We start from the raw sequence: 25380 nt of genomic DNA on the forward strand, positions 1-25380 counted from the left end.
GTGATTCCACATCCAGCACCCTATGGTCCTCACAACCACTCTCTGGGGTAGGAAGGACGGGGTCATGGCAAGGAGGAATCAGCCTTGGCAAAGTTAAACAGCATGCCCACAGTTGGGCCCGAGGCCCCACCTCCAGATCCAGCACGGTTGGTCCACGACCCCCCATCCCTGGCCTGTCCTAGCTTCCTTCCTAGCACAGAATCTGAGAAGTACCCCAGGTGCTGATCTCCTTCCCAGGGCCCTCCCTGTCAGGCCTCTGTAATGACATCCTCAGAGATGTAGCCCTTGTCACTCAGGGACACGTGTGAGGTCAAGTTTCCTCTGGGGCTCCGGGGGAAGGGCCGAGTCTTACCTTGTAGAGCGCCACTCTTCCTGCTCCTGCTGCTCCTTGTCTCCACCTGATGCTGAGCCAAGAAAGAACGAGGGGCTGGGACCCGAGTCTCACTCTCCTCCCCCTAGACAAGCTGCAGACGTGCAGTGTTCTCAGACAACACCACGTTCTGCCTTTAGCTGATAGAGCTCTGTGCTCTTTTCATTTTTAATGTGTATGTGTAAAAAAAATTTCCTGTTTTCCTTTTGTGAAAAATGCAAAGAGGGGTTTTCTACGTGAGATTCATTGTGGATGTCCTTAGTTCCTCTGCTTTGGATACCCAAAGGCTAGACCTGCATCTGAGCTGTTACGTAGGATTCTTTCTCCTCAGGCTGGAGACACCTCCATCCTCTGATGAAAGGCTGTTAGGAGCACAGCAAGGCCCTTAGATGAACCTGATGTGGAGGCAAGTCTTGGCCCAAGGGGCCTGTCGTGGGAAGGCACTGAAGAGCCAGTGCTCAGCTCTCCTGCAGAGATCTCAGCTCTCAGCAATCCCAGCCTAGGCCACCAAGTTGAGTCTTAGTGTCTGCCCTTGCCCTGGCTCTTCTAGCTCAGCAGCACAGTTGTTCTGAGAGCTTTGGACAGAAACCGTAGTGCCCACTCTTACCCTTGCCCTGCCTGTCCCTAGAAGGATGATGTTCTAATCTTTCCTGACATTTCCCATCTCAGAAATCTCTCTAGGTGATTTGGAAGAGTGGAAATAGTAATAGGAAGGAAAGAGAAACTCATTTTCTGTTGGGTTTGTGCAGAGGTTTGCTTACCTTCCTCGTGTTTCTCTTTTTCCTATTTGATGGTAAGGATCCATCCTTCTGGAGACAGGGGAGTAATAGAAGAAAGAGCCCCACCCCACCCAGGAAGGCAAAGGTGATCTCCACCACCCAGGAAACGGAGCTGGGGCTCAGCCATGTGGCACTAACGCTCTTCAGAGTGAAGAGAAGATTCTCCATCTTCTGAATCGCAGTGCTGCCTTCAGGCAACTGAGCCCTGGAAGTTCCCTCTGGTTCTAAGGTCCAGGCCTGCATCACAGAGCTGTGGCGTCATCACAAAGAACTCCTGAGGGTGGGGTCGGGGGCAAAAATAGGAAAAGGCTGAATCAGAGCCCCTCGCCCTCCCCCCTGCCCAGCAAGTCCCTCCATCCTCCTGGGCCTTCTAGATCCCTCCTTCCAGCTCTACCTGCTCAACCTGTCACAGATAACCTTTCTCAAGTTTCTGTTCTTTGCTCTCGGAACCCAGATATTACCTGCTTCCTTGGAGATCTCCACTTGAGCTCCATCAGTTTCATAGTTTTTGATAATTTGGAGTTGTCCTTGAAATTTTTCTTATTTTCCAGGGATTATTACTCTCAGGATGTCCTCTCTTTGCAACTTCCACTTTCCACATAATGTGTTCTTGCCTTGCATCAACTCAGATATAGAACTTAAATTTCTTTTATACTTTAGCTTTGTTTGAATAAAATTTTTATAATTTTTTGTTTCAATCTTTACTGTCTTCAGCTAGAGGGACTTAACAATACTTTATTACATGAAATTCACAAGGCTCAATAAGTACAGAAAGTTGAAATGAAAGCCTCAAAGCACATTTTTCATATATTTCTTGTGTTTTCGCTTCTAAAATCAATAAAAGTTACAGTAGACAAGGAATTTGGGAACATTTTATTTGCACACATATATACCGCCTTGACAAATCAATTCAGTATTTTCAAATCTAAGAATCCAGCATTATTTGAGTTCCAAGACCTGCCTTCAGTATTTCTTGTAAGGTAGGACTGCCAGCAGCACGTTGTTTTAGTCTGTTTATCTGGGAATTTCTTTTATCTTTTTTTCATTTTAAAGGGTAGATTTGCTGGTCGTGGAATGCTTGGTTGACAATTTTTTTTCTTTAAGATTTGAAAGTGCCATCTCACTGCTTTCCCCCATTGTTTCTGATCAGAAGTCAGTGGTTAACCTTATTGTGTTCTTTGTACAAGAAGAGAATTTTTCTCTTGCTGCTTTCAAAATTCTCTCTGTGAAAACTCTTTGACTATGATGTACCTAGGAGTGGATATATTTGTTTTTATTTTACTAAGGGTAAACATTGACTTTATAGATTAATGTTTAAAGTCAAATTTACGTTTTCAGTTACCAAGTATTTCTGCAAGTATTTTTTCCCTTTTCTTTCTTTCTGAAACTCTTTTTCCACATATGTTGGGGTGCTCGATGATGCCTCATGGTCATTTTTCTTCGATCTCTTTTTTCTTTGTCCTGATTCAGATCATGTATTCTTCAAGTTTACTGATTCTTCTGCCATCTCAAATTTGCTGTTAAGTCCATCAGTGAGGATTTTATCTGTCATTGTACTTTTTAATGGCAGAATTTCTGCTTTTTTAATAAATAATTTCTAGCTCTTTGTTGGGTTTCTGTGTTTGTTCAGTCACTGCCATTACACTTTCCTTGAGTTCTTTAAGTACGGTTTCCTTTACTTCCTTTAAGTTCTTACACTTGCTGCTTTGAAGTGTAAGTTTTTGCTAAATACAACATCTGGGTACACTTAAAGACACTTTCTGTTAACTGTTTTGGTTTTCTCCGCACAAGTGTGGGTCACAATTCCTTGTTTCTTTTCATGTTTTATGGACTTCTCCTTAAACACTGGATGTTTTAGATCATAGCAACTCTCCATTCTGATTTTTTCCTCCTGAGAGTTGTTCTTGTTGTTTTGTTTGTTTGTTTAGTAACTTGCTTGTACTAAATCTGTGAATTCTGTTAGCAATGTATAGCGGCAGGTGTCTCTGCTCAAATTTTTGTCTTGTTTTTATTGTTATATACATGGCTTCCCAGGAATTACCCCGTTGTCTGCATGCATGGTATTTGGTCAACTGTTGTCTGAATTTGTACTCAGACACCTTGAGTCAGTGAATCTGCCACTATTTGCTTATGATCTGTGTATGGACAGGGAGTGCGTTCAGAATCCCAGTGTCCCTGGTGTTTGTCTTCTACCGGGCTCTCCTCCTGCCGTGTCTTCTCTGCACACACTCAGCTCCACCATTCGTCAGGGACGTATGGGTGGTTTGGGCAGGCTCTGGTCTCTGATGAGACTAGTAGAGCTGCTGGTCCTTCCTGTTTGTTTCCAGCAAATCACCAGTTTGTCTGAAAATTGTCCAAATTGTATGAGTCCCTCTGGCTGTGACAGCAGAGCTGCTGGCTTCCTGGCTTTCCCCAGCCTGACTGAACTACCATACCAACGGAGCTGGGGCCTGTGGGCACTGTTAGCAGCCCCTGGAGGGAATGCCACAATCTTGAATTGTTCTTGCTTGTAGTTCAGTAGTTTTCATGAGTCATCACTCCTCAGTTTGTTGTGATGTTTTGGTCAATCACCAGAATACTGAAATTGTTGCTTTTGGCAATTTTGTGCCGCTTTTTTACTTGCTCTTTGGGGAGAGAATTCGTTGATATCTTCATCCCGTCATCCAAAACTTGTGTTCCCCATGGGTACCCCATCCTGTTGTTGTGTTTTTCTTAATAAACTTTCTTTTTTAGAGCAGTTTCAGGTTTACAGCAAAATTGAGCAGTAAGGACAGAGAGTTTCCATTTACTTTCTGTCCCCCTCCCACCCCACCTCTGTGTCTGTTGACTTCCTACACAAAAGTATTACATTTTTTACATTTGATGAACCTACATTCATTTATCAATATCACCCAGAGTCCATAGTTTACATTAGGGTTCCCTCGATGTTGGGTTTTGACAAATGTATAATGACAGATAATCCACCATTACAGTAGCAGGCAGAATATGTTCACTGTTCTAAAAATCATCTGTGCTCTATTTATCCCTCCTTCCCTCAGTCCCTGGCAATCATTTATTTTTTTACTGTTTCATAGTTTTGCCTTTTTCAGAATGTCATGTGGTTGAATCATGCCATATATAGCCTTTTCAGATTGGCTTCTTTCACTTAGTTATATGCTTTTAAGGTCCCTCTGTGTCTTTTGATGGCTTGATAGCGCATCTCTTTTTAGCTCTGAATAATATTCCATTGTGTGCATGTACCACAGTTTGTTTATCTGTTAACCTACCAAAGGAGTGCTGATTCTCCCAACTTTTGACAATTATGAATAAAGCCTCTAAAAACAACTGGGTGTAGAATTTTGTGTGCACAACAATTTTCAGTTTTTTTGAAGAAAAACCAAGGGGTGTGACTGCTGAGCCACACAGTAAGAATGTTTAGTTTTGTAAAAAACTGCCAAACTCTTTTCCAAAGACGCTGTGTACCATTTTGCATTCCTACTAGCAACTAATGAGAGGTCCTGTTGCTTCACATTTTCACCTGCATTTGGTGTCAACATTTTGGATTTTGGCCTAATTGGGTGTGTATTGATACCTCATTGTTGTTTCAGTTTGTAATTCCTTAATGACATATGATGTTGAGCATCTTTTCATATGCTTATTTGCCATCTGTATACCTTCTCGGATGAGATGTCTGTTCAGGTCTTTTGCCCAGTTTTTAGTCAGGTTGTTTTCTAATTGTTGAGTTTTAAGAGTTGTTTGGTTATTTTGGATAAGAGTCTGCTATCAGGTATGTCTTTTGGAGATATTTTCTCCTGTTATATGGCTTGTCTTCTCATTCTCATTGACATTGTCTGCCACGGAGCAGAAGTTTTTAATTCTAATAAAGTCTAGCTCTTTAGTTCTTTCTTTTATGGGTCTTTGGTGTTGTATCTAAAAAGTCATCATCATATCCAATGCCTTCCAGATTTTTCTCCTGTGTTAGCGTGTTGAAGTTTTATAGTTTTGCTTTTACACTTAGGTCTTTGATGTATTTTGAGTTAATTTTTTTTTAATGGTGTAAGGTCTGGCTCTACATTCGTTTTTTTGGCATATGGATGTCCCGTTATCCAGCACCGTTTGTTGAAAGGATGTTCAACAACTGTTGTGTTTTACATTTAGGTCTGTGATTCATTTTGAGTTAATTTTTGTGAGTAGTATAAAGTCTATCACTAGATTCTTTTTTTGGCATGTGAATGTCCTGTTGTATCAGCACCGTTTGCCAAGTGGCCTATGCTTGTTCTATTGTGTTGCCTGTGCTCCTTTGTTAAAGATCAGTTGGTTGCATTTAGTGAGTCTATTTCTGGGCTGTCTATTCTGTTTGATTAATTAATTTATTACATTTTCAATACCACACTGTCTTGATTACCATTGTTTTGTAGAAAGCCTTGAAGTTGGGTACTGTTAGTCCTCCATCTTTGTTCTTCTCCAATATTATTTTGACTATTCTGGTATTTTTGTCTCTCTCTGTAAACTTTAGAAGAGTTTTTTGGTATCCACATATTAACTTGCTGGAATGTCGACTGAGATTGCATTGAATCCATAGAGCAAGTTAGAGCTGACATCTTGACTATATTGAGACTTCTATGCAGGTAAGTATGAAATATCTCCCCATATATTTAATTTTTTGATTTCTTCCATCACATTTTTAGTTTTTCTCATATAGGTCTTGTACATATTTTGTTAGGTTTATATCTAAGTATTTTATTTTTTTTGTGCTAATATAGATCACATTGTATTTTTAACTCTAAATTCCAGTTATTCTTTGCTGGTTTATAAGAAATAGATCAGATCAAGTTTTTGTATTAATCTTATATCCTGCAATTTTGCTATAATTGCTTATTAGTTCAAGTCATTTTCTTGTCAATTCTTTTGGCTTTTTTTGTTTTTTTCAATCCGGCCCATGTTAATACACACTCTATTTTGAGAATGAAACCAAATAATAAGCAAAATATCTGAAGAATTTCAAATTGTACTGCAAAGAAGGTCCTGGCTGGTCCATTCTGGGAGTAATCTCACTTAAGCTGACCCTACCACTTGCTGAGTATGATCCTCTCTGTCCACAGGGCTGCAGTACCACCCTCTTGCTCAGTGTCTGCTGGAGGAAGTCAAGACTGTACTTGTGGCTCTGCTGTCCTTCCTTGGGCTTGGATTCATTGGGTTAGTGGTTTGCTGCTATTGTCAAGACGGTACCATCACTTTAAGGTACCACATGTCAGCATAGCTTACACTGTAGTCTTTTAGCCCTTTATCCACCTCCTGTTTACTTAAATCCACTCCACACTCTTGAGTCAACCAGATTGGATCTTGTTCAGGCATTCCCAGCAATTTTTAGAGAACAAAACCTGTCGATGCTGATCACTCATGTGTCCAAACTCCATTTGGTCATCCAGGGAAACAGCAGTCAGGGGGTAAAAGGCACCAGTATCTTCTTGCACCATGTCCTGCAGCGTGTCCTGCAGCGTGTGTGGCCAGGGGGCGTGCCGGCCAAGTGTAGGTTGAAGAGATGTTTGAGTTCTCTCAGTGTGAGAACAAAGTGTTTGTGAAAGGTGGCCTCCATGAAGGCCCTCAGTTCCTGGGCACAGCCTGGGGGCAGGTGCTCACTGAAGCTGTCCCTCCTGCTGCCCACCTGGCAGGCAGCCTGTCAGCCAGCCTGTTGTTGAGGCTGCCGCTGGGTGAAGTGTCCATGGGCTTCTCTTCTCCTGCTTCCTGCTCTTCCTTTTTCTCTCCCTTCTTACTCAGGGGATCCTCCTTGATCCTCACACCTGGGAGGACCGTGGGCACCCAGTTCTGCTCCTTCTGTTGCTGCAGCTCCCGTTCCAGCAACACGTGATTCTGCCGGGCCTTGTTTTTGGCTGCTTGGACCCGCTGCTCTTCAGGCACTAGCCCAGCAGGCCATGATTGTCCATCGGGCTTCTTTGGCATGGTTTCCTTTACAAGATTATAGAGTTTTTCTAATTTGCCCTGGATGCCCGTCCACATGTGCTGCTGCTGGACCACATCCAGATGCTTCTTGATGAACTCCCTGCCTTAGGGCAGGATGACACCCCAGCGTATGTTGGTCCTCAGTACGGCCATGTGCTCTAGACAGGCCTTCACGTCCTCAGTGTAGAGTTTGGTCAGCATCGCCACCTCTTTCCTCACCACCCAGTGGCTCTGCATAAACTTCCACATAACAGAGTCTTGGCCTCTGCAGAGCACCCCAGCAGGCACGCTGCTGTGAGCGCTGGATGACTTTTTGGGGTACAGGATGTAGCTCTTCACTACCCAGTTTCTGTAGATTATCATTGCCACCTCCTGAATGCCACACAGAACAGTCCCAGAGTTGATAGAGGGGCATAGGAGACTCATCAAGTTGGCAAAAGGTATGACCTTCAAGTTTTTCATGCGGATCTTGATCTGATTGGCCAGGTGCAGGGTGAGCAGCTGGGCCATGGACAGGACATTGCTGGGGGCCACAGGATTGTCATTCTCCTCCTGGCTGGCTGGCATCAGCATCATGAGATACTCGCTGGGAGACTTGAGGAGCTCCGTGTTGTCCACCTTGCTGGAGCCCTTGCACAACAGGTGCTGGCTGTCATACTCCCAATGGCTGTCCCTCAGGCCATAATAGTGCAGGTGGACCCAGCGCTCTTCAGCATGCTTCTCTTGCAGTACTTGTAGGACTGCATGTGGCACTGGCGGGCCTGCTCTGACTGGCCGGGAGAACCGCTTGGTCATCTGCTTAACATCTTCTTCCACCCAGTCCTGTGACGAGTCCCCCACCTCACTGGCCACCTCCCTTTCCAAGTGCTTGGTGTGTGCCTCATGTAGCCGAAGGTGGGCTGGAGCTGCAGGATGCCATGTAAAGGCATCAGGTGGAGCTGCCCTGAAACAGATATAGCTTCTCTGCCAGACTTTTGGCCAAGTGCACATCCATCTCCTGTATGACTGGGTCATCCATTTTGTTTGTCATCTTAGAGGAGAGTAAGCTGCACGGTCCTGACACTCCATCTTTCCATGGGGACCGTGCACAGGCATCAGCAATGTCCCAGACACCCGCGGGCTGCAGAGGCAGTGGCCCCCAGCTCTTCTCTTAGGCAGTGGTCATGTTGCTGGCGGAGAAACTCTGGCAGACCTCTTTAAGCTTTTCTTTGTAGACAGTCATGTCATCTGCAAAGACAGTTTTATTTCTTTTTTCCAAATCTGTATACCATTTTTTCCTTTTCTTGTCTTAATGCATTAGCTAGGACTTCCAATATGAAGTTGGAAAAAAATAGGGAAAGGAGACATCTTTACCTTGCTTCTGATTTTAGCAGGAAATCTTTGAGGTTCTTATCAGTCAGCCTAATGTTAGGTGTCAGTGTTTCATAGATGTTCTTTATCAACTTGAGAAAGTTTACAACCATTTCAAGTATGCTGAGAGTTTTTATCAAAAATGGGTGTTTCATGTTGCCACATGTGTTTTCTGCATCTATTGATATGATCATCTGATTTTTCTTCTTTAACCTGTTGGTGTGGTAGGTTAGATGAATAGATTTATTAATGTTGAAGCAGCCTTTTAGACTAGAGATAAATTTAACTTGTTTGTGCTCTATATCTTTTATTCATTGATGAATATTACTTGCTAATATTTTCTTGGGATTTTTTGCATATGTTCATGAGAGGTATCGATCTGTAGTTTTTTCTTACAATACTTTTGTCTGTTTTTGGTATAAGAGTAATGCTGTCTTCATAGAATGAGTTAGAAATTAGTCCCTCTGCTTCTGTCTTCTGGAAGAGATTACCGAGAATTGGTATAATGTCTCCTTTAAAAAATGTTTGGTAGGATTAACCAGTGAATTCATCTGGGCCTGGTGATTTCTGTTTTGGAGAGTTATGATTTATTGTTTCTTTTCTTTTTTCTTTTTTTAATTTTAATTTTTATTGAATCAAAAATAATGATACATATTTTTGGGTTTCAACATTGAGATATGTTGATCAAATCAATATTACTAGCATATATATTGTTACAAATTACTTTATGCCCCTTGTCCAATCTCTCCTTGTTCCCCTTTCTCTCCCCACTCTGCACTCTAATCACCTTAGATTTCTTCTCTCCCTCTGAAAGAATAATGGTTACTCTGTTGATTTGCTGCCCCAATAATCTGTCCAATACTGAGAGACATGAGCAAGTCCCCCAATGCTATCCTAGACTAGATGTCTCTTCTGTCATTATGAAATGGGTTCTGTGGAGACAGACATCCAGCTTCTTTATTTATCTCTGCTGGTGACTCTCCTTGTGTCAACTCATGCCAGTGGCTGGCGGACCATATGCGTGGTGGTTGCGGCATCTATCTGCCTTCGCAGCCGCCATGGTTATCGTAGTAGCTATGGTGGGCCACCCATATGGAGGAGATGTTTTTGTCGTGCTCTGTGGTGCTGGCAGTGTGCCTGGTTGTGGAGAGTGACTGATCCCCAGTTCCATGCCCTGGGTCGCCAAGTGGGTCCCAAGGCACTGGCACGGTGTGCCTGGTTGTAGCAGGGGGGTCAAGTCCCCTTCTCCAAGCCCCAGATCCCTGGGTGGGCCCCAAGGCGCTGGCACTGGGTGCCTGGTTGTGGGAAGGGGGCTCCAGTCCCAGGCTCCATACCCCGGGTCCCTGGGTGGGCCCTGAGGCACTGGCGTTTGGTGCCCGTTTGTGGGAGGGGAGTCTGGTCCTCATCTCCATGCCTCAGGTCCATGGGCAGACCCAAGGCACTGGTACAGTATGCCTGGTGGTAGGAGGGGGATCTGGTCCCCTTCTCCATGCCCTGGGACCCAGGGAATGCCTTGAGGCACTGTCAAGGGGTGCCTGGTTGTGGGAGGGGGGTCTGGTTCCTGGCTCCCTACCATGGGTCCCTGGATGGGCCCCGGGGTCCTGGCACATGGAGCCTGGTTGTGGGAGGGTCGTCCAGTCCCCTTCACCATGCCTTGGGTCCTCAGGCGGATGTTGAGGTGCTGGCATGGTGTCCCTGGTTGTGGGAGGGAGGTCTGGTCCCCTTCTCCATGCCTTGAGCCCTCAGGTGGGGCCCGAGGCACTGTCACAGCATGCCTGGTTGTGGCAAGGTGGTCCGGACCCTGGCTGCTAGCCCCGGGTCCCCAGGTGGGCCCCTAGGTATTGATGGTGTGCCTGTATGTGGGAGTGGTGTCCGGTCCTTGGCTCCAGTCCTCAGGTTCCCAGGTGGAGCCACGAGATGCTGGCGGTATGAATGGTTGTGGGCAGGGGTCCTGCCCCCTGGCTCCATGCCTCACGTCCCCTGGTGGACCCCAAGGCATCATGGTGTGCCTGGGCCAGAACTAAGTTTTTGTCCTTTGCTTGCTTCTAAAACAGGGGAACTTCCTGTGGGAACCAGTCCTTGAGCTGTGTGGTTCAGGTAAATTGATGCTTTGCTGCTGTTTCCCTAGGGAAAGCTTTTTGTGCAGCTCAGGGTTTAATGGTTGACCTTATAGGTACTTGCGGCTCTCCAGATACTCAGTGCACCTGGGTTGTGTAGAAACTCTGATCTGGGCCTGAATCTTTTCATCAAACTGCACCCTATGCAATTCTGCATTCCCATCCAGTCTCCTCTGAGTGGTCCTGAGCTGATTGGGGGGCAGGTCAGCTGTCCTTGCTGTGTCCCAGTGTTCCCCTGGTGGGCCCGTCTCCCCTACAGTCCATGCTCCAAACACTTCCCGTGGGACAGGCCCTGCGCCAGTCCCCTGTGATGACTCACTGGCCTCTGAATGTCTCTTTTTCAGCTCTTCTGGCTCCTCGCTCCTGTGTGGGTCCACAGGAACCCTATTAGTGGTCTTGCTGTCCTAGGGGCCACCAAAGTTCTCTTCTCCCCTGCCGCCTCCAAGTAACTCCATCTAAAGGGCACAGCCGTGGCTTCTGCCGGCTCCTGCTCCATGTGCTCCAGCATTAAAGCGGCCGCGGCCAGAACGCTGAGAGCAGTTTTTTCTTTCTCTCATCCTGGTTTCTCCCGCCTTCATGAACTCTGTAGGTCTCTCCTCCTCTTCCCCTGAGCTCCAGCGGCCCCAGCTTGGCTGACGTTACATTTTTATAGTTGTAAATTCGTTGATTTGTGGGAGAGAGTGACCCTGGGAACTGTCTATGCCACCATCTGGACCAGAAGTCTATTCGGTTTCTTTAATAGATACAGGCCTGTTCAGATATTCTGCTTCTTTTTGTGTGAGTTTTTTCAGTTTACTCTTTCAAGAAGTGGGTCCATTTCATCTAGTTCATTGAACTTGTGGGCGTAGAGTTACTAACAGTATTTCTTTATTATTCTTTTGTTGTCCATGGGATCTATAGTTTTGCCACCTCTTTCATTTCTGATATTAGTAATTTGTGTCTTCTCTCTTTTTTTTTTCTTTTTTAGCCTGGCTAGGGGCTTATCAATTACATTGATCTTTTAAAATTGCTTTTGTTTTATTTATTTTATTTCTAACTAGTAAATAATAATCATGTATATTTATGGGGTACAATGTGATATTATGATACATGTTTCCATTGTAGAATGATTAAATCAGACTAATTAACATGTCACCACTTGCTTATTTCTTTGTTGTGAGACTATTTAAAATCTACTCTTTTAGTAATTTTGAAATATATGGTACATTATTATTCACTACAATGACAATGATGTACGACAGATCACTACAACTTATTCCTCTTGTGTAACTGAAGCTTCCTACCCTTTGACTAACACCTCCCCTTTCCTCGTCCACCCCTCCCATTATGTTGGTTTTCTGTATTGATTTCCTGTTTTCAATTCCATTGATTTCTACTTTAATTTTATTCTTTCTCTTCTGCTTACCTTGGATTTTATTTTCCCTTCCCTTTCTAGTATCCTAAGAATGAAGCTTAGATCATTGATTTAGATGTGTTTTTTTGTATAATATACGCATTCAATGTTATACATTTCCCTGTAAGCAGTGCTTTATTGAATCTCACAAATTTTGATAAGTTATACTTCTATTTTAGTTAGTGCAAATATTTTAAAAATTGGCTTTGGATATCCCCTTTGATCCATGCGTTACATAGAGTGTGTTGTTTAATCTCCAAGTATTTTTGGATTTTTCAGCTATCTTTTTGTTATCGATTTCTATTTTAATTCCATTGTGGTTTGAAGTAGATGTCGTGTGATGTCTTTTCTTTTAAATGTGTTTAGGTGTGGGGCCGAGCCCATTGCGCACTCGATAGCGTGCGGCGCTTGGAGCGTGGCGACACTCCCGCCACGGGTTCGGATCCTATATAGGAATGACCGGTGCACTCACTGGCTGAGCGCCGGTCACGAAAACGACACACATACAAAAAAATAAAAAAATAAATGTGTTTAGTTGTGTTTTATGACCCAGGATTTGGTTTTTCTTGCTGAATATTTTATGTGAGCTTGAGCAGAATATTATTCTGCTGTTGTTGGATGAAGTAGTCTACAGATGTCAGTTATATTCAGTTGATTGATGGTGCTCTTGAGTTCAACTATGTCCTTACTGATTTTCTGCCTCCCGGATCTGTCCACTTGTAATAGTAAGGTGTTGTTACCCCCAGTAATAATACAACATTAGTAGATTAAATTATTACAATAATATATTATAATAAAAGTGAGTGCATCTGTTTCTTCTTGCTATTCTATTGGCTTTTGTTTTGTGTATTTTCATGCTCTGTTGTTAGGTGTCTACACATTAAGAATTGTTCTGTATTCCTAGAAAATTGACCCCATTATCATATGTAATGCCCCTGTTTATCCCTGATAACTTTCCTTGCTCTAAAGTGTGCTCTGTCTGAAATTTATACAGCCTCCCACTTTGACTGGATTAGTGTTGGAATGGGATTTCTTCCTCCATCTCTTCACTTCAAATATGCAAGGGTACTTCAAAAGGTTTGTGGAAAATGGAATCAAAAGATAAGAATCTTTCCATGAACTTTTTGAAGTCCCTTTCTGTATGTGTCTTTATATTTAAAGTAGATTTCTTATATAGTTGGGTCTTGTTTTTTTGGTCCACACTGACAATTTCTGTCTTAATTGTTGTCTTCAACCATTGACATTTAAAATGATTATTGTCATATGTATATCAAAATCTTCCTGTTACTGTTTTCTATTGGTTGCTCTTGTCCTTTGTTTCTACTTTTGTCTTCCACTCTGTTTCTGCATTTTGTGAATTTAAGTGAGCCCTTTATATGATTCCGTTTTATTTTCTTTCCTAGCATATCAGCTATGCTTCTTTAAACTCTTTTTTTTTAGTTGTTGCTCTAGCATTTGCAGTATACGTTTACCACTAATTCAAGTTCACTTTGAAATAATGCTATACCACTTTAGTGTACTGTGAGCACCTTTTAATAATAAAATAATTCCATAGCATCTGTCTGTCATCCATCTGTGTGCATAATAGAATGCATTGTTGCTGCTGTTATTTTTAGCAAACTATCTGATAGGTCAATTAAGAATGAGAAAAATAGAAGTTTTTATTTCACCTTCAGTTATTTCTTCTCCGATACTCTTCCTTTCTTTATGTAGATCCAAGTTTCTTACCTGTATTTTTTCTTCCCTTTGAAGATCTTCATTTAACATTTCCTGTGAGGAAGGTCTACTGCCAACAAATTCCCTCAGTTTGTCTGTCTGAGAAAGACCTTATTTATCCATGTTGGAGAATCATTTCACAGGGTACAGGATTCTGTATTAGTGGGTTTTTTTCCTCTGAACATTTTAAATATTTTACTTCACTCTTTTCTTGCTTGTGGGGGTTCTGAGGACAAGTTGTTTTTAATTCTTATCTTTGCTCCTCTGTGGGTAAGGTGTTTTGTCCTTTTCTTTCATGGTTTTTTCTTTTTCCTTGATTTTCTGCAGTTTGAATGTAATATGCATAGGTGCAGTGTTTTTGTTGGTTTGGTATTTTTTGTTTTGCACTTGTCCTTCTAAGTGTTCTCTGAGCTTCCTGGACCTGTGGTTTTGTGTCTGACAGTAATTTGGGGGAAATTCTCAGTCATTATTTCTTTAAATATTTTTTCTGTTTTTTTCCTATCTTTTCATTTTGGTATTTCTATTATGCCTATTTTTTATACTTTGTAGTTCTCCCAAGGTCTTGGATATTCTTTTCTGTTGTTGTTTTTCCAGAGATTTTTTCCTCTTTGGTTCTTAGTTTTGGGAGTTTCTACTGAGGCATCCTCAAGCTCAGAGCTTTTTTCAGCTGTGTCCAGTCTACTAATGAGTCCATCAAAGGCACTCGTCCTTTCTGTTAGTGTTTCTGTTCTCTGGAATTTTTCTTTTGACTCTTTCTTAGAATTTCCGTCTTTGCTTAAATGACCTGTGTGTTCTCGTGTGTTGTCTACTTTTTCCTTTGGATTCTTTTGCATATTAGTCACAGTTGTTTTAAATTTCCCAACTGATTAGTCCATTATCACTGCCACATGAGTCTGGTTCTGATGCTTGCTCTGTATCTTCACACCTTATTTTCTGCCTTTCAGTATGCCTTGTCATTTTTTGTTGAAAGCCAGTCATGAAGTATTGGGTAAAACAGGCATTTAGTGATGTGGTAGTTAGGTGTGGAGGGAGGGGAAGCGCTCTGTAGTTCTGTGATTAGGTCTCAGTCTCTTAGAGTCTATGCCCCTACACTGTGAACGTCACCAGTGTTCCTCATTTCCCCCGCTCTGATGGGACAGGATGTCTGGAGGCAGATGTAGTTGGATATTTATTTCCCTTTCCCCACATGGAAGACTAGAGGGAGCTGGAGTTAGGCATTTCCCTTTTCCCAGGTCCTTTAGGCTCTATAGAAGAAAAAGAAAAAATCCAGAGATAGAAGTAGATTAGAGGGTACAAGAAATGGGGGTTGGGAGGAGAAATAATGAGAAGTTATTGCTTAATGGGTGCAGAGTCTATGTCTATCACGACTAAAAAGCTTTGGAAATAGATAGATGTAGTAGTCACACAGCATTGTGACTGTAATTAATTCCACGTAATTGTGTACTTAAAAATGCTTTAGATGGTAATTATTATTCTATATATGTTTTACCACAGTCAAAAAGAATAATTTTTTAAAAATCGAGCAGGTTATGCTCTTATAAAATATTTCCCCTGCAGTCAAGCCTTACTAAGAAGAACGGAATGCTCTGGCATATGTCAAAATTGGTTACTTTCCCCCTCTTCTGTTGGAAACATGAGGGGATTTTTTCCCCCTGAATTCACTGTGAAAACCTGCAGAAGCTCCTGGAGGTAAAACTCACAGTGTGAGGAGCCCTGTGACTGGGTTCTCCTGAAGTTTTTGACTCTCAAGTGTGTGCACATTGGGCCTTCAGCTACTGGTCAATTACAGTTCAGGCTTTCCGACCTAGTACTGATTCCTGCAGAAGTTTCTGCTAGTGGGTTTCTGTTCCAATAAGTTATGATTCTCTGTGTGTGCCTGTCTCTCCATTTTTTGTCATAGGTGTTAATCCTGTGATGTAACTTCTCTGAGAATCTATGAAGAGGTGTTGATTTTTCAGTTTGTTCAGCCTCTTGCTTGTTTTTAGGACAGAATGGTGACTTCTAAGCACCTTACATGCTGGATTGAACCCAGAAGTCTCCCCATCCTGTTCTGTGCATTCTTTTATCCCATCTTCCTGTGTGACTCTTATCCTCTCTGGAGCATCTGGCATAATATAAGGGGGTTGTGATAGACTGTTACACTGATAATCAATCCCCAGTGACTCACACCTCCCAGTATTTACTTACACAATAACCTCATGCTTGGCCATATGACTTGATATGGCCAACAGGTTATCATCAAGCCTAATGTAAGCAGAGACTAGAAAAACGCTTATACGTTGGGGTTGCTGACTTAAATAACACAGCTGTCATGTATAGAAGCTCAGTCTAGCCTAGCAGAGGATGAGTGATCACAGGAAGACATAGGTCTCAGCCTTCTAGCCTCCCTTCCAAGACCTCAGACATGTGGGCAAAGCCAGTGTAGATGCTCTAGTTCCAACCAACCCATCAGCTGAATGTAGCTCCATGAATGGCCCAAGGAAGAACAGCTGGAGAAACCACAGCTGAACCACAGCATCATGAGAAACAAAACTGTTGTTGTTTTAAGTCACTATGTTTTGAGATGGCTTGTCATGCAGCAATAGGTAACCTGCCCGTGATACTGATCTCTGTGAAGGTATGGGTTCCATTGCTAATCTGAGCATGATTTAAAGTAAATTCAAATTTAACATTTAAATCCTTCATGATAATTCATATACTCTCATGTTAGGTTTCACTTTCTTTAATTGCCCCTGCTAACAAAATATTTTGGATTATTTTCATTGTCTTTTATTTCTAAATGATTAGGTTTAGTTTTGAATTAGGAAGACTCTTGTTTTATTCTAAGTTGGTATTTCTGGGTTAGTGGGTAGTTCTTTTTAAAAAAACCTTCCAGCTGTTCTGCAGTGCTCTGGAATAACGAGGGATCTCACCATCGGAGAATAAGGGGAGGACACAGAGTCATGTGGACTCCCCTCGGGCACTCAGAAAGAAGCCTGTGCGAGGACGGAGAAGCCACGGCCCACAGCATCTATAGTCATCCTGCAGAACTGGCCACTGAGATGTTGGGTGCCACCTTCATGTTCTGGTAGTGAGGAAATGGTGATAAAATAATAACACTCTTTTACAGGAAATACCATGTGCTACATAAGTGTTTGCTATATATAGGTATAGGATGTAAGGATGTAAGTTTACATATAATATGTAATTGTTTGCTGCTGCTCTCAGGACCTTATATATTGACTTTAGAAAGTGAAACTTACTTTTCAGCTGCTCCCACACTTCACCCTTAGTTGTCAGTGTCCTGTATTTAATCCCATCACCAAATGCTCTTAACTATCCTGAGTTTTCTATTTCTGGAGAGCTGTTTTCTGGAGGCTTTGGGGTATTTTGTCCTCTCTATTTCTCTGTTTCTTCTTCTCTCTCACCCAAAGTCTACTGCTTTGGTTGCTAGAGCTGCTAAAATGCTTCTTTCTGACTGTGCGTCCTCCCCAAAGGAAGCTGGGGGCCAGGAAGCCTATGAATGCCCTCAGCACAGGTCAGGCTGAGGGCACAGGGTCGGGTGGAGAAGGGTGAACAATCTGGAAGGGCAGCAGAACGTATCCAATGTCCACTGCAAAGGCCATGAGGCAGGAGTACATTCAAGGAGCAGCCAGGAGGAATCAGCTAGGGTCCCAGGAGGACAGTGAACAGGGTTTGGGGGTTGCATAGAACATGAAGGCCTCCTCACTGGACAGAAGCTCCAGGAAGCTTATTTGATTCACTGCCATATGTCCCGTGCTTAGCAGAGTGCAGGATACAAGTATTTATACAAGAGTGTGTGTGGCGTAAATGGATGAATAAGTGAGTGGGCAGGTGAGTGATGAAAGACTAAGTTAGGAAACTTTTTGCAAATAAAAAATTAATGTATGTGACTGCATATGTAAATACCCTAGATTCTCATTACTCAAATGAACCCCAGTTTGATTACACAGTGACAATCTATAATATGTGGCGTGTAGCATTGGAGGTCTGTAAGTGCAGGAGGGTGGTAGGACTGTCAGGAGGTCAGCCAGAGGGAAGAGAGGGAAGCTGAGGTTTCTTCTCCAGCTTCCTTTCTGCAGGCGGAAGGAAAGAAGCAGTGAAGACCACAGCTCTTGCAGGTGGCCTCTCTGCACAGTTCCTCTGTCCCATTCCTGATCTTCTTTTTCCTAAGGCCACATCAAGCCTAGGGGTGGCATGGTCCCTATATTACTACTGAAGCTTTTGTAGTGTCCCTAAACCCTGCTTTTTTTCTTTATTTTCCTTTAATGAATATACCGGGTTATGAATAAGGTAATTTCAGGAGACATAGTATAGCTGAACAAAATCAAGCATTTGACATGCTTAATCATTGTTTTCCTGTGGATGAATACGGGCTCCATGCAAGGACCTCTAAGTAGATTAATTACTCATTCAACAACTATATCTAAAGCTGCCTTGTTTGTTGTTTAAATCTCTTTATTGAGGTGTGATTGACAGACATACAAAAAGCTGTACATTTTATGTATGCAGCTTGATGTGTTTGTAGATACGTATGCATGTGTGAAACCATTACCACAAACGAAGAGGGATTTATGATCCATCACCTCCGAAAGTTTCCTCCCACTCCCTTTATTGATGATCATTGTTTTTTGATAAGAACACTTAACATCTACGCTCAGCAAATTTGTAAATATATGATGCTGCATGAGTATTTTTAACCAAAGGCACTATGCTGTACTCTGGATCTCCAGGATTTATTCATCTTACATAACTGATACTTTACAACTTTTGACCCCCTTCCCCCTCTCCCATCCTTTGTCAACCACCATTCTCTTTTATTACATTCTCCTCAAATTACCAGCTTGAGTGTGCCATCTCTTTCTTGCTGGAACTCTGATGAATACAATTGGCTATCCCTTTCCCCAATTTGTTCTCTTCAGGTATCTGAGTTTTGCTCAAATTCCACCATCTCAGGAATTCACTCTGATCAGTCTGTTGAAAAATACCAACCCCTCTTCACTTATTATCACTCATCCCTACTTTATTTTTTTCCTTACCATTTGCCACTTTTTAATATGTTGTATAATGAAGATATGCACTTTATTTTGATTTCTATATACACACCCCCAACACACGTACACACATTCACGCTTCATGAGGGAAGGGGTATTTGTCATTGCTGGGCAGTGCTCTACCCCAACCCCAGAAATCATGCCTGGCATCTTATAGTTTCTCCATGAACAGTGGTTGAAGGGATTAGGGGTAGACATGAAGGCCTCTACATTTAGGTGGGACCTCATGCACATGAACTCACGTGCTTCTTGTGACATCCTCCTGAGGAAGCTGAGAAAATCCTGTTTGCAAATATAGGAACCAAGGCTTAGGGAAGGGACCAGGGAATGTCCATCCTGTGCTCCTGTTGATCTTCATTGTAGTCCTCAACATCAACTGCTGCTCGGGAAGAGGCTTTGAAAGCAAATCTAAACAGGGACACTCAGCACTTCAGGGGTATACGTGAGCATTCCTCAGATTAGGGAAAGTTAAAAAGCCTTACTGTACCAATTGGGAAAGCAGCTAGGGAAACAGACACTCTGTATAATTCTGGTGGAAGTATAAATCGGCACAACTTCTTTAAGGAGCAACTGAATATACCCATGAAATTTGACTATATATATACTACGTAAGTCTCATTTCTAAGGAAATTCTTGTGCAATTGAGGTAGGAGATAGGGACAGAATTGCTGTCTGAATCTTATTTGCAATATGTGGGACATAGCAGAATGGATAAGATAGGGGAACTTAAAAATTGTTATAGTATATTTATGTGCTACATGGGATAATATACATCACTTAAAATGAATGGTCTATATCTTACAGATCTCAGAAGATGTAGAATAAAGAAGTAAGTTACAGATGATTGCTTTGGTGCAATTTGCAAGCACATGATTTTTATTGATGAAAGCCATTTATACAAGCATATAGATAGCAAAAGAATATAAACAAAAGCAAGGTACAAATCAAACTGATGGCAATTGTGTCTGGGGGTGGAGAGGAGTGGGGCTTGTAAGTGAGCCTAGAGATTTCAACTTTAATATGTATTAAAATACATTGACAATATATCAGTAAAATAGCTTTGTTCATTTATTAACTTGAAGAGGTGGGTACTTCGATGTTTGTTAATATTATTCTTGACAGTTTTCTGGTTTTTAAAAAAGTATTTTGAAAATTTGGCTGGATTGAGCTTATCTGGAGAAAGGGAATATGATAAAAAGAAAATATATTGAGACTCAAGTTCAAACCTGATGTAACAAACAGCACAAAATAATCATTCGTGATCTTATGAGAGTGAAAAAAAGTGGCATTTGGAAGTCTTCTAGCAACTGCATGTTAGAAAGAAGTACTAAAGTAATAGTTCAGGAAACATGTTAAATATGTTTAAACCTTCAGCGTAGCAAGGAAGCTGCAAGGAAAAGTGGTTCCTTTGTGTGAATTACTAAAGGCACCCTCTCCATGAGGATGAGCTACAAGATGGCACACCTTTCTCGTAGGTGTGATATCACTGCATCCCTTCCTTTGGCTGATGCAGCATTATGTCTGGGAAAGGCTTTGCTAACTGGGTTTCAGCACTCATTGATATCTGTAGCCAGAACTTTTGTGTGTTGGTAAAAGCCAACACTTTTGTTTATAATCATGCTGCTTTTGGGATTTTATGTCACTAGAAAGTACAACATAATGTATTTTTTTGGCTTGCTCCTATACTTTGTGTCATATGAAATGCATTCTCTGTTCTGCTGATATATAACATTAGAATTTATATTCATGAGCAATCCAAGTTTTACTCATTTTATTGCAGTCTCTGCCTAGGCCCCAGCCATAGAGTAACCAAAGGCGATGCCAGTAAAGTTGTTGAATTCACCTAAGACCTCTTGTTTCTGTGAGTTTGGGTATATTATAGTCAACCTGCTAGTTGTTCAATGGCCCTGACTCTCTGTGGACATATCAAATAATCAAAAACAAAAAAATGAAAAACACAGGGCCTGTGGAATATTGGTAATATGGGCGATACAAGCAGCTTCATAAGGAGTCAAAGGAAGGTGCCATCTTTGAAACCACTAGTGAGTGGCTTGTGACCTCCCAAATTCACTTACTTTGTTGTCCAAAGTGGCAACCTCCTAAGCCACAATATATGCACCTTGACACTTTTATTGCCTATGATAAACACAATCACACACTTCACAAAAACATACCCTTTGTGTTTGAATGTAATTAACCAATATTTGAAATTAAAAGACCTGTGGCTTATTTATAAGCTGTTTGTACTTTAGCACTGCGTGACAGTACATTTTGCATACAAAAATTTTTGAATATTAATGTCTCTGTGTCTGTGTGTGTATGTACATATATATATAGCTGTGTATAGCCAATATTTTGACTGTTTCTATTCTGCAAGTTCTTTGGGCCAAAAAGTGTGAATGGCAAACTAAGTCCTGGGAACCAGGAAGACAGACGTCAAGAAAGGTGATAAAATCTTAGGTTTTAAAACTTAAACCTCTGGGCACAGATATGCTGAATTAAATATAGGAGAACGAAAGGGAAACATAAAGAATTGAGCACAGATAAAAGAAAAAGCAAGAGAGAGAGGGAAGCAAAACATTGGAAAGTGCCTTTGCTGAGGAAAACCTTTACCTTGGACAGCAACCAAAGACAAGAATAGGAGTTTGAAAAGATCACTATTCTGAAAGTCAGGAGACACCAATTTTAATGGCTCTGCTGTTACAAAGTTGTTGCTGCCCGAACAAGTCACCTCCCTTTTCTGGGCCTTGTTTATTCATCTATTGCTGCTGCATCTCCATGTCCCTCCAAGATACCCTAAACCCTTGTAGCCCCTTTTTGTGGTACTCTGGAATTATTGTTAATGAGGTGCCACGTCCCTTAATCTCATCTATGGTATATATTAGCACTCCTTCTTGATTCAGTCTTTTTAAGCATGGTGTTTCTAAAACCTGCTCATTGCAAAAGTTTTGAATCTATCAGTAGGCCATACTTTTAGGAGTCACAGTATGGCCTTCATGTGCTGTCACCTTTTGCAGAGTGATGGAGACACAAAAGATTACACAGAGCCCAGATGTTAAGAGCAGTGAGAAGCCCAAAGGGACTGCACCAAGGGAAACTCCTTCAAGAGAGGAGAGCCCAGGCACAGCCCCGAGTCAAGTTTTTGCTTCAGTTTTTATGGTGAAGACAAGAAAGTTAAGAAAAAGAGATGTTTAATCAATCATAGTGAGAACATGAACAAACTGGCTATGTGACAGTCTTCATTGAAGCATATATAGCTTAAAACACTTCAAGCAATTTACCATCAAAAGGAGTCATAAAACTAAGCTATGTGATGCCCAAAAAAGGAACAATGAGATAATCACCAAAGCGTTTAACTCCTAAAGAATGTTTTAAAAATAGCCTAGGGCAATATGTGGACCGACCCCCAGGTGCTAACTAACAGAATATCCTTGAAGATTTTAGTTTATTTACTTTCCCATCATTTAGGTTTAGCTGAACTAAGGGCAACTGCCCCCAGAGCAATCACTTTCTACTGTGCTTCAATTCTCTTACCTATGTCAAAGGCTTTAGTCCTGTGAAAGTTTTCTGATCTTTTTCAATCTTAGCATTCATTCCTCTGTGTTTTCCTAAAGGGTCAGGCTTTGGCTCCCTGAACTAGAGGCTTTGGCCTCATAAACTACAGTCTTTGACCTTCTAAACTAAGGACTTTGGTCGTGTGAAGTACATGTGTTTTATTTCTGTCTCATTAATAACTTTTTAGTCAATATCTTCTACAATGTGCCACTGAAAAATTCTGCTTCCTTTAACATCCCCCAATGGTTTAGTCATCCGTCTCTAAACTTCAAGGTCAGTGGAACAACTGTGGCATCACAGAATCATCATCTTTCCCTTCACTAGCCTCACACTTACACCACAGAATTTTACCATAATGGATCTGAGACTTTATATCATTCCCACAAAATGGTAGAGTATTGTTTTGAGAAACGTAAAGAGCAAGTTCAACTTACTGAAGAGATCAATATGGGTATCACTTTGGTAAAGGGCAGTTATTTTAAAATAAAAGATCACACACCCAAAATTCAGACCAGTCAGAAAATCCAGAAGACAGATTATCATTTTCATAGTAGACGCAATAATGCACACATGGGGACTCCTGAAGTGCTCATTTCACAGCTGGGTATGTTAACACCTGACTGAGAATCGTTTTAGGTATTCAGGAAGCTCAATTGTTCCCTCTAAGTGTAGCCATACAGGAGCAGTTCAAGTAGATTTGTAAGCATATTTTCTGGAAACCACCACATCCAGATCCGAGCATTTCAACAATCCCATGTTCACCCTTACACAACAAGAAACATAGCTACAGTGAGACTTAGTAAAGTCAGGGCTGAGCATAGGACTCACCAGTCTTATTTAACACTCCCAGTCTTCACAAGCCAAAGCAGCTTGATCACAGTAATTTCCTGAACCCAGAGCTATAGCATTAGTGCTACCGCTAGCTCATTTATTTGAGCCCAAGCAATATATGGAGGCGATTAACAAAATAATTGAGGTTAATTGCCTTTTGTTGTTGTTGTTGTTGTTGTTGTAGGAGCAGTGAGGTGTTTGTTTTTCCTTTGTAAATTACCAGGGTAATTAAATATACATATATTTACATATATATTTTTTTCTGCCTTGCTTTACCAATAACCTTTGCCTGACGTGGCTGAGCAAGGAAAATGTTGATTTTTTTTTATTGTGTTTAGAAATATATTTACATGTGTGTTGCAGTATTCTTGCATTTACATAAGTCATACAAATGGTCTGTCCATCTTCGTTCCTCCCAGGTCTAGGTTTAACAGTTGAACCTGACCCTATATAAAAGCAACCACTTTATCTTGTTATATTTGCCTTTTAACTTGCATGGCTCCCTAAACCAGTCTTTCTCAGCCTGGAGAGAATTAAGCCCAATGCCCGAGTGCATGCATTGTATGTAATAAATTCCCTTCTTTCCTACAAAATTGGAAAAGGAGAACCCCAGGTGAGAAAGGCTGTTCCAGCCTGAAAACAGCTGGGGCAGGGAGAGTTTGGTGTGTCCTTAGCTCCTAGCACAACACTGGTGCCTAGTAGGTTTTCAATAAACGTGTTGGAAGAACAACTTTTGTGTGATTCACATAAATAATAACCTTTACTTGTAAACAGTGATTTATGGTAAACCCCTTTTTATCCACAATGATGGAAGAATGAGGAGTTGTAATTAATTGGGGTATGCCATATACTGATTACCAGTTTTCTAAGAATTAGAATAAATACATCTAATGAAGAAGATATACTGATCACAGTATAATCTTAGGGGATTTTATCATTTTTCAGAGCATTATTTCATTTAGCAGCTATGTACTTATCACCTACTATGTGCTGGACATTTTGGTAGATCCTGGGGACGTGTGGATGAGCCAGAATAATTTCAAATGGCACTTTTTTAAACTCTCATAGCATCACAGATTGATAGAGTTGAGTATTCTCTTGTTTTGGCCTACAGACTGTACATTCCTACTTTATTTCCAGAAGAACTTATCACTGCTAGCATTCCTTCACAGAAAAATAACTGATTCATACTTATTATGCTTCCTACATCCTGATCTATTGTACCTAAACTTCTGTCACCATTCACTCGTAGTGGACCACCAGTTAGTGAATCGGCCTGCTCCAACATTGGTGCAATCTCAGATTCTTTTGAGGTACATTTTTCATTTTCATTTTTTTTCCCCTCCTTAGGCAAGGCAGAAGCATTACTTTAAAAAATCTATTAAAAATCCAATGATTTCTAGTAAAATGATTCTACTGACCAAACATAAAAAACATGCTTTTTGTAAAAGTCCAACCCTTCCCCATCTTATTTCATTTATTAATTCAAAAAACAGTCACAAACTACCAACTATGAGGAAATGTATATTCTCTGCTTCAAAAAATAGGTAAATATACAATTATTATACAATCTGATATATGAGTTAAGATATGAAAATTTACATCTAGGCACAAAGAAGGCTTTGCAGAAGAGGTAAAATATAATAAAGCTCACCAGGCAAGATAGTAGGGGAAAACCACTCTACTTAGAGAATAGAATGTGAGCACAAAGGTTAGGCACATGGAGTCCAGGTGTTTCCTAGGAAGTTGAAAGGAAAAGTCTAAGATACATGGAAGCAAGTATTGAGAGATGAATGCTACACTAAGTTTGAATGCTGCAGTGACAGGAACTCATTGCCTTCACGGAAAGACATAGTAATATTGAGATTTGTGCTGTCTTTTTGGTTTTGTTTTTAAATGTAATGTTTAAATGATGTTTTTAAAATAGCATGAGGCACATATCACGTGAAAGAAGAAATCGGAAGTATCTTGAGGGCAGAGGCGCCTTACTTTAAAAATATCCTTCTATTCCTACATATAGTTCAAAAATAGCACTATTCTGATTAGCTGTGATGTGGTTTGAAAATAACATTATTCGGCAACTTTTATATACTTTCAGCCTAGTGTCTAATGCTACTACAAAAAGCTCGATATTTACCAGTAGAAAATTGTAATTTTTTATGGAGTAAACATATACATAAAATATCCCTATCATATACCTACAGAAATTTACAAATAGACTGAAATTTCCGAATGGAGATTGTCAGGTTAGGATTTGAGTATGAGCCCCTAAAGT

At 41.2% G+C, this 25380-nt stretch overlaps 1 pseudogene; it reads right to left on the reverse strand.

Annotated features, from left to right (window-relative positions):
• Positions 1-6345: 6345 nt before the first annotated feature.
• LOC134381083 (DNA-directed RNA polymerase III subunit RPC5-like) lies at positions 6346-10127 on the reverse strand (annotated as a pseudogene).
• Between the last annotated feature and the right edge of the window lie 15253 nt (positions 10128-25380).

This window comes from Cynocephalus volans, chromosome 6 (genome assembly GCF_027409185.1).
Source record: "Cynocephalus volans isolate mCynVol1 chromosome 6, mCynVol1.pri, whole genome shotgun sequence".
Classification (NCBI taxonomy): Eukaryota; Metazoa; Chordata; class Mammalia; order Dermoptera; family Cynocephalidae; genus Cynocephalus; species Cynocephalus volans.